Below are 10,411 nucleotides of genomic sequence, written 5' to 3'. Positions count from 1 at the left end.
GGGAAAGAGCAAATGTTTATACTAGGATATTATCTAGATTAGTTTTTAGTCATTATCAAGATTTTCTTATGTAGGGGAACTTATGTCATGAAATATACATATGTATTCCTAATTCTCAAGTAAGAACACAAATCAACCCTGCAAAGATCATACTAAAAAAAATTTTTAAATTCCACTAAGTATAAATTTTTTAACTGTTTCACTAAACTACCAGTGTGTTAGGCTTAGCAGATGTCTTCTTTCCAGTTTTTGTAAACATTTATTGTTCTAGCCAGGTAGGTGAACACTAAACATTAGTGTGTTTTCTGTACTTACAGCTGTAAATTATTTGTGATTCATATAAATATCTTTATATGCCAAGATATACTGCCAAGTGAACACCGGTCAACTCTTCAGAAACACCTCGTATGAAAACAGTCTGCTTGAAAGTTTTTTGGTTTTTTTTCTTATATGACCTGAGTTAAATAAATCTTCTCCTTCTTGGCAAGGAATGCTGTCTTTCACACCTGTCTTAAATTCACCTTTTATAGCTGTAACACAAATTTTACTTTGTGAAGTCACAAACAGTTCGTCACTTCCCTGAGCCATCCCATGAAATAACTAAATTTAAGTCAAGCCTTTCCTCTAGCATTGACTGTTGTTAAGGCTCCATGTGGCCCTGCTGCTTGCTCCCTTGCTCTCTCCGGATCTGCCTTTCCCGCAAAAGGTCGGGCTCACAAGCTGGGTACCTCGCACAAGCGGGCACACTCACTTTTTCCCAGCCAAACCTGGGAATCCCACCATGCCAGCAAAGCCAGTGGTCAATATTGTCCAAATACCTTTTGTCTGTAAAAGTGTGTTGCAAAGAACACATCTTTCTTACCACTTTTAAATACTATGTTTTTGTGGTTGCAGAACAATAAAATGTGCCAATGAGTAACACTGCAGAAATTAAGAAGATTCTGGAGAACAGAACACTTCATAGAAGTAAATCATGAAACACACACACTCAGTTTTAAGAAAGTGTGATTCATAACTTCCAGGTGCAAACTTCCCATTAGTTCACCATTTTGCTGTTCTAGGTTCAATTCAAAGACTAGCTCCTAAGCAAGAATCTTTATTTAAAAGTCTCTGAGTTGTAAAAATGTTCCTATTATGTATATATGGAAGTTACATATTTTAGTCTTTGTCTACATAACAAACTACCACCCAGAAACATCTGAAATGACAGCAGCCAGCTTTATTTTTCCTGTGAGCCATAAAAGTGACTGAACAGCAGAACAGTTAACGTTATGAGTTGCAGTTAGGTATTGTGATACTAAGTGGAGAACATGGCAATAACTTTTCAGGACGTCCAACTTATCTATCAAGTGTACACTTTTATACACTTGTATACACTTTTAAATAGTTTATTGCTTTAATATTATTCTGCTAGATTGTTCAAATCATACTGTGATGAAATTATTTCAAGGAAATTCTGACAGTATAATGAAGAACACTGTGCATTAGTATTTTATATTTTTCTAGCGGAGAATTATCAAAATGAGAATAATTTTGTTCACGAAGCCAAGTTTGTATGTTTTTGAACTGCCTACATGCTTGAAGGCAAAAACCAAAATAATTTGAGCTTAGTTTTGAAACTGTATTACAAACAAATGTAAAGAGTTTATGAGTTTATAAGAGTTTATAAGAGATTTACAATGCTGTATTACAATTCAAGATATCTTGGTGTGTAATTGTAGATGCTTGTTGCATGACTGATGACTCTGAGTTCATACAAACATGGTCAGCATTCCTCAAAGTCCATTTGCAATGCTACCAGAGAATGAATGTTGTAACAAAATCAAACACCATTTGTTGCACTTGAATATAAATGAAGTGGGAGCGTGGAAAGTGCAGTAGAGAGTTTGGGCTTACTTTCAGCCATTCTGTGTCATCTTAAGCCTTTCTACTCTTGGAATCTCTTTATATATAGCTGTCATAAAAATGTAAAAGAAAATGGCACCTTTCTTCACAGTATTAAAGTCTAACAAATGGTAGACTGAAATCTGGTTACATGAATATTTTAATTAAGTTATTTTTGAAGTTATAGTGATGAATTTAGACAGAAGAGATAATTTCTTGGAGAAAAGTGGATTGCTGAGGCACCAGAGCAGTGTAATGAAGTGAGTTACTGTGATTTAACAGTTCCCTTGATTAAAGAAAAAAAAAGAATACAAACATTGTTTAAATATTGCAGTTCTTTGCCTAATGAACATTCAGATGAAAACAGACAAGCATATTCTCTCTTGGTTCAAGTGTAGTTCTTTCAAATGGCAACAGAGAAACATAGGAACATCATATTTGTCTCTTCTTCAACGTGAAGAGCCATTGCTTACTCCAGCACCTGTGGATCATGCAGGGTCATCCACCTCTGTGTTTATCTAGACTGGAAGATCGATTTCTGAAAATCCTGGAGACATGAAACTGCAGAGGTCTCTCACCATTTCTAATTCTCTTAGGGCTGTTCGACATTTTCACTTCCTGGGCTAGAATTTGGAAGTGTTCAGTTTGGCAAGATAATGAACAGGAAAGACAGATCTATCCACTCTGCAAAGTTCATGACAGGTTTTTCTCAAGTTTTTGATGGTTTGAGTTGTTGTTTCTTGTTCTATACCAGTTCTTCCACCGTCTGTGCAATTTCCATTAATAGTTGTGAGTGATTTGTGTGTCTTCATGCAGAGTGTTGAAAATCTACCCTAAAGCTATGAAGAAATAATGGAAAAAGCATGTATAATTGAAAAGAGTCTTAATCGCTGGAATGTTGAAACCCACATGGCTTTGGAAGACTTGAAAGATTTCTTGTTTTAGAAAAGTTGAATTGAAAAGGGCTGTCATTTTCTTTAAATACATTCTTTTGAATAAAACATCCATTGCTGGCGCCAGCAGCAAGCTTCTAAACATGTTCAAGATGACATGATTGATAACAAGAATGCTCTTCTCAAGATGTTTCTAATTTCATCTCTCTCTTTCAAGAATGTTAAACTTCTAATATGATATAAGAACAATTATTTAAACCAAAGATTAATATTTTTCTTAAGACCATGCAGTAAATGGAACTGAATGGAAATCTGAAATCTAGTTCCTGACTCAGAATGTGGGTAAATTCTAGAAGCTACTGCCCGAGTACAAATTACTTCCCACTTAATACTGTAATGGTAGGCACATTTCCAACTTAAATAAATGAATTGACTCTATTCAGTTAAGTAAGGGTCCTTCCAGTTTTACTATAGCAGCACATAATTCTGGGTCTTAATGGCTTAATTAAATTTATATTGATATGATAGTTCATGTAGTTTTCAGCTGATCTGAGGAAGATGCATTTCTTTGCTTGAATGCTAGTCAAATCTAGTTGCTACCAGAAAACTAGAAACAAATAATAATAAATATTCTGTTTCTATCTCCAAACCTGAAAATTGTTAGAAGTGTTGACTTTCATGGCTTCTTAGGAAGAGCTTCCAGTTTTTGAAACTTTTAATGGCCAGCTTCTGATCTGAGATGAGCTTCCTCCTCCAATTCCAAACCCTTCTGTCATTACATAAGAGATAGCTGATGTTAATTGTGTTGTCTACGTCAGCAATGGTCCATTTCTGTATGTAGAGAGCTTGTACCCAGGAAGCCTGTCAGATTTGTCAAGGAAAGAATCAACGCCACAGTCCGTTTAGACCAAGGGTAGCCTATAGCATCTTAGCTTAGCTTTGGGAACCATCCAAAGAAGTCTGGAGCGAGAATTATTTTGAAGTATGAGGAGTATGTTTGATCTTTTCATAAACATGTCTGAACCAGCTCCCAAGGTTCTTGATTGTTCCCAGGAAAGAATTGGGTTTTTTTGTTTTTCCATCTGAAAAAGGTGATCTCTCAGAGGGTTGAGACAGATACACATTTGAAGGTCAATGTAATTTCTCATCTAGTGCTTGCCAGCTGGCAGTCTCCACCTGTAAATCTCTGAATTAACATCATGGGTTTAAAACAATTAAATTTCATGAACAATATGTGGCTGATTAACGATATTGAAGCCTGGTATGGGAAAGGACTATCTGCTCAATTTTAATTTAAAATGTGTCAAACTACATGACGTGGTGTTATATTACTGTATATCAATGGCAGACAATGACATTACTGTAAATAGTATTAACTGGCTGGCTTAGGGAAAACCAAAAAAATTACAGTTGATATATCAAATTATAGCTCAGATTCCAGCTTCAAATTATACTCTTGTCAGAAAGCATGACTAAATAAGGAGGATGAAATGCTCGTTAGTTTGAGATAAAATGGAAGCAGTAACCAGTTTGTGTCATACCCTGAAAGCTTCATATTGACATCTCGTAGAAGGCTTTCTGTAGTATCTCTAGACCTCTTCACTGGTTTTTGGGAAGAGGAAGAAAGCCTTTTGGATCACTCAGAAGCTAAATTCCCTGCAGCTTTTCAGTTCAGTCAAAATGTATCTCCAAGGGGAGGAAATGGTTAACCAGGGACAATGACCTCTCTGTGAGGTACAAGTAGAAGGAAGACTAGGTCAGCTATTGCTCTGACGTTTAGGAGCAGGGCCAAGTGTGTTATTTCTGTATGATTCACTTACGGGGCTACACATGGAAGCAGGCTTTAATCTACTGAAGTACAATCTCCTGGGCCAAGGCTTCTACAGAAACATTTTATTTAAAAGTACTCATATTTTTCCAGTCCTCCTTTCAAGTTGTTCAGAGTTAACCCTCTTAAAATGCTCATCCTGCTAGTAAAACCCATAAAGAAAATGCAAGAAAAAATCCAAACAAGCCACACTTCTGAAAAAAACCAACAAAAACCCAAAACCACAAAGAAAATGGCTTCTATATTTATAAAGCCAGCTTGTAGAAATGTATTAATAAAATAAGAGTATGCATGCATAGGTAGCTTTATAGAAATGTGAAAAAAAATCTTAACTACTTATATGATTCATACTAATAACTGTCAAGAAAGGAAATACAGAAATAGGAGAAACAACATCTGATACTGTAAAAAATACAATGTGCTATTCAACTTAAATAGACCATTACTGAAATAGTCATCCCTAATCAGATGCACGTGACCTGCAAGTATTTGAACAGACAAAAGATAAAATATTATCATTGTCATAGGATGTCAATAATTAAAAAACCCGAAGAAGATAAAGTAGAAGGTCGTCATTGATGAGCTGAATCTCAGGTGGGCACTGGGAATGCAGGTCTGTTCTTCTGCTTCCTTTTTACTCACTGTTGAACAGTTTTTAAGATCCGCACTCTGCCTGATACTTGGCTTCTTCGGACAAAAAGCATCCTCCAAGGAATCACCTACATGGATTAAATTCTGTGTCATAGAAAATTCAGATTTGATGTTGTCTCTGTTTTTCAGGGGGCTATCTTTCTTGCTTCTGGAACAGGGCAGTTCCACAGAACATGCTCCCATTAATCACAGGATCACAGAAGCAGTGATTGCTAGACCTCATGTCCAGAGCGCCTAGGGAAAAGAGAATTAAAAATTCATACATGCTTAATATGGTAGGTCCCTGTGGCAGAGAGAGGGTGTGGTGGTGTGATCTGGCTGTTAGAAAAGTTGTCTTCTGGAACTTTGAGCATAGTCAGCCCATAGCTCATGACACCTGCCCTCATCAGCTCAGGCTGGACCATGCCCTTTTCCTCCTGCAGTGGGGAGGATGGGTCAGGGCTGTGTGAGAGGGCAAGCTTACTCTTCATCAGGCCTGGGCATCCTTGGGAGGCATTACGCAAAGTTCATCCATCAGTTTACTGCAGTTACTAACAACAACCTTTGTTTTCAACATCCTTGATATAGTATGTTACCAAAATCACAGAAGGTTTAGCCAGAATTCCTTTTAGAGACAACTGCAGCTGTTAAAATAATTAATTTGCTTTGCTATACCAATTTGTTTTTTGTTTTCATGAAGGTTTTACCTTAGAAGCCTTTATAGATTTCATGTACTGTTATCCAGAATGACCTTTTAGAAATGCTATTCATCAATTCAGCTGAGAAGGTTTCCCGGCTCCAAAGCTATGGCTCAATTTTTCTCTCATTGCACCACCTCTTTTTTCTGAAATATGGCAAGAAATTATTAAACCATGAAAAGTGCTCGTTATTCATTTACAACAATAACTTCTTTGGGGGACTTCTGTTGTCTTTCTTGTATCTCTGTATGATAAAAAAATCATAGATTCTTTGCCCAAACCCCCCCCCCCCCAACTTAAATTTCTACTGTGTATTTCCATATAAGAGCAAATTGTTAGTTGTTTTTTTCTGCTGTTCCTCTGTAAAGGTGAAATTGTAGTCATGGTTCACACAACTACGATCTTCTTTTAAGCCTGAGTAACTCAAATTAATGTAAAATTCAGATTCGCTTGTAACTTTATCGGAAAAGCATCTAGAGATAGTCTTCGTTTATCCTTTCTTTGAGGAAAAGATTTTCTTCTAAGTCCATCCTTGAAAATTCATCTTTATCCTCTGCAGCGGATCTTCCTATGTCTAGCTCGTGGCCATTACTCTTGGACTTTTCACCTCAAGCCACCTCAAACATTTCCTCCCTATCCTTGTTTTGTTGTTATATTTACATTCCGTTGATATATCTCCTCTGTGCAGTATCATTTTCCACTATCCATTTCTTCAGATGTGATGGCCTCAGGTCCTTACCTTGTGTGAATTAGATTATCTCTCCAGTGGCTAGGAGTAAATCAATGGGATTGCCACTGATTTACACCAGCTAAGAATCTATCCTGGTGCTTTTAATCATTTTTATAGCACCTCTCCAAGTAATCAATGGCATGTCTGTACTGTACTGAACTGTGGACTGAGTTCCAGCCTTAGGAGAAATTCTAGTCCCGGTTATGTTGATTGAATTTCATTTAAAGCAAGAGTCCCGTGTGCGTACCTAAGGGCAGAACTTGGACTTTCCTCACCTGAGTAGGGAAGAGTGATTGTCCTTCTGGATAGAAAGATGTATCTGTGTGTCTCTTCTAGATGTTGACTCTCAGGAGTGTTTGTTACTGTTCTCTTAGAATATATGTAGCCAGAGAAGAGAATTATTAAAAAGTAGGTAATCAAATGAAAGCTGAATTCACAAAAAAAAAAGAAAGGTAAGAGTTAACGGGGTCTTAATTGCTGCCAGATTGCATCTAGTTTTCAAATGCTTTCTGGGGGAGGATACTCAGATTTCCCATCTCCAGCTGGGTTTAAGTTTCCAAATCTCTGTCAAACTAAGCCTGTTTCCTTGGTAACTATCTCACTCTCCCACCTATGTGTAAGGACAATTACTTCTTTCTGCTGCATGGTGATGGTCGAGCCAAAAGAGAAGGAATAAGGTGAGTCTACTGCACAAGAACCCTCCATACAAATTCCAAGTGGTTGGGTCTCTGGGTTGTATAAGGATTACATGAATTAGGTAAGGACAGGGAAAAGACACTGCATACAGCTTGCTTTCCCCAATACTTGGTATTTTTGCTCCATCTGCATGCCATTTTACATATTAACAATTGCAATGATAAATGAAAAATGTGTCTTACGTATGTGGGTACTCTACAAGTTTGGTGGGCTTTTTTTGTCTTTTTTTTGTCTTTGAGACGTTTTCCTTTTCCCTGTGATTGCACTTGACTAATCCCTAAATCTATACTTATAATCAGTTGGTTTGAAATTAGTGGCCAGGTTCAAGATCATTGACTACGTGTGACTCTGAGACCAAGATTATAATTCAGAACTAATATTCTGTCATTGTTTTCTTCTTCATTATACTAAAAAAATAAAGGTTCATCAAGGTTTTGAGAGTCATCCCTCAAGTTTTTTGCCATATATTTGGTTTAGATCTTAGACAAATTTGCAACTCCTTTTTTTTTTCTAAGGTGATCCAAGTGTTACATCTATAAACTGATACAACGTACAATCCAAAGAACCATACAGAGAGTAAACACAAGACTAATGATAACTCTAGTGAGCACATAATGTTTACTTTGACTTTTTATAAAGAGGTAATTTGCAAGACTGGAGATAATCCCACTATACTTTCAATGTTGCTCAGAATGTATGCTGACATGCAACTGATTAACAGCAAACTTTGGTGGCAAATTAATTAGTATTTAATCCAGAGCTCTATTAAGATGTGATGTGATACGATAAAAATATCTTTTTTTTCCAGATGTCATTCAATTAAAATGCACAAATGATCATGACCATTTTCCTGAGTTTTGCATATTTTATTTAAAAGCCTAATAACCATGTCTCACTTATATGAAAGTTGGCACATATACAACAAACTCCCAAGGTACAGCTTGGATTAATGTGAAGTGCTTATGATAAAAGAGCAATTGTACATTATTAAAAGAAAAACTAATGTCAATAAATATGGTTTAGATAAGTCAGGTGATTTTAGCATCTTCTGTATACTGTGTATATTCCTTACTCTTCCCTTATTTTGCTGAGTGCACTGTGTGTAGGTTTTAGACTATCATTTATCTTTCAACACCTCATTGTTTCTTTTCTGAAATCAATGGCTTAAAAGAATGTGACTTTAAAAAAAAGATTTTTGTGCTCCTAGATGGAATTCGGTGTAAATAATTTATCTTCTTGCAGTGGTTTTCTGTTCTCTCTTCAGGATCCTTCCATCTACTTTCTCATTGGAGCCCATAATGATATACTCTTTTGCAGATAAGAGTTATTCTGCTGTGAGCTTTCTGCTAGAACAGTTGTGCCTCTATGTTGAGAATATTAATGCAGAGTTCCTGTGTCAATGGCCGCTACTCAACAAGAGAGAGACCAAAATTTATTTGGGGGAGGAGGGAAGCCATAGGCTGTAGGCAGTAGAGCTATATCTTACTGAAGTCTATGAGGGCCTTTCTTTAAATTATTCAAAGATTTATTTGTGTGTATGTATTTTTTTTTTTTTCAAATTCAGTGGAACCCCATGTTACCATTATAATATATCTACACTCGCCAGATATATGTATTTTTTCTCACCAGCCAGATTTGAAAAAAAAAAGTGCTCTTCCTTTTTGAGTTCTTAGCTGGCAGAATCCTTACAGCCAAGGAGGATGTGGCTGTCAAGAATATAAATTTTTGTCAGGTTTTCCTGTTCTAGTCCTCACTGATATTTTTTAGAAACCTTTGCTCAGTTGTTGGGCTGCACCCAAATTACAAATCTTTGTAAATTATGCCTTGAAACCAAACAAAGTTAGTGGGGTTTTAATACCTGCAATGCTGTATTTTAAGTGATGGATGACAGAGTGGTTAGTTGTAGTAAGCATGACTCTCTGGGAATAGAAGCCACACTACTGGAACTGAAAAACTGCTCATGAAGGTATTGACTCATTTTTTGTCACATATTCATAGATGGCGAGGCCTTTCAAGTATCACTGTTTCCCAGAGCACCTGTTTAGACATGAGTAGACTATCGAAATAGAATGGGGGAGCTTAAATTACAGAATTTTTGTTTTGTAGTCTGAGACACGATTGTTGTGTTTGCGGGCATGTTTTATCATTACTTGCCATCATAATCACTGTAGCTGTAATACCCTTCAGAGATCAGGAGCTACTCTGAAATTTGATTTATTTATTAGTTTTAGCTTTTATAAACTGACATTTTTAACACCATGGCATATATCTTTTATCTGTAAATCTTATAATGTGCTAAGGCTACATTCTTGGATGGTGTAGATCAAGATGGATTTTTAGGACCTAGTCAGCACACAATTTGAGAATCTAGTTTACAAATTTTCATAAAAGTATCAAGCAATGGGCCATGGCCTTGATTTACAATCATGTCTTAGAAATGGAAGAAGTTCCCATAGTTACCTTGTTCCAAAGTCAGTATCTTCTTGTCATTTAAATAGCAGTTGCTATGTTGCTCTCCTTAAAATTTTAATTTCTCTCTTTGCAGTATTCCTTAGATACTGGAAACTTTCTTCTGAACCTTTCTGGCTCGCTTTCAGCAATGAAAGTCAGCCTACTGTTGCTAAATGTCAGCAACACAACAACCCACGCTAGGACTCAACACCTCCCCTCCCTCTGTCTGTCTCCTTTTTCCATGTGGCAAATGACAAGTTTTCAGGAAAAGCACAGCAGGTGCTTGCGCTCTTGTGTGTCTCAGGGAGCTTCCAGGACCTCCTAATATTGAATGAAGGTGATATTTCCCTAGAATATCCTCTTCACCTGATTTCCAGTATAAACTAAGCCAAGGGATTGACATCACCTGACAAAACATTATTCCTGTCAGGCTTTTACCCTTGTTGTTCGACATAACTAAGGCAAAATCTTGCACTGGAGCCCGAGCATTTTCCTCTAAAGTGCCTGAGCTCTCTATGAGGTTTCATTCCAAATGAGTTGTATGTTTTAGCATATGTATTTAACATGCAGTAGTACATCCTCATTCTTAGTGGGAAAGTAT

The sequence above is a fragment of the Apaloderma vittatum genome, unplaced genomic scaffold, assembly GCF_000703405.1.
Source record: "Apaloderma vittatum isolate BGI_N311 unplaced genomic scaffold, ASM70340v1 scaffold2692, whole genome shotgun sequence".
Taxonomy (NCBI): domain Eukaryota; kingdom Metazoa; phylum Chordata; class Aves; order Trogoniformes; family Trogonidae; genus Apaloderma; species Apaloderma vittatum.
This window is presented reverse-complemented; position numbering follows the sequence as displayed.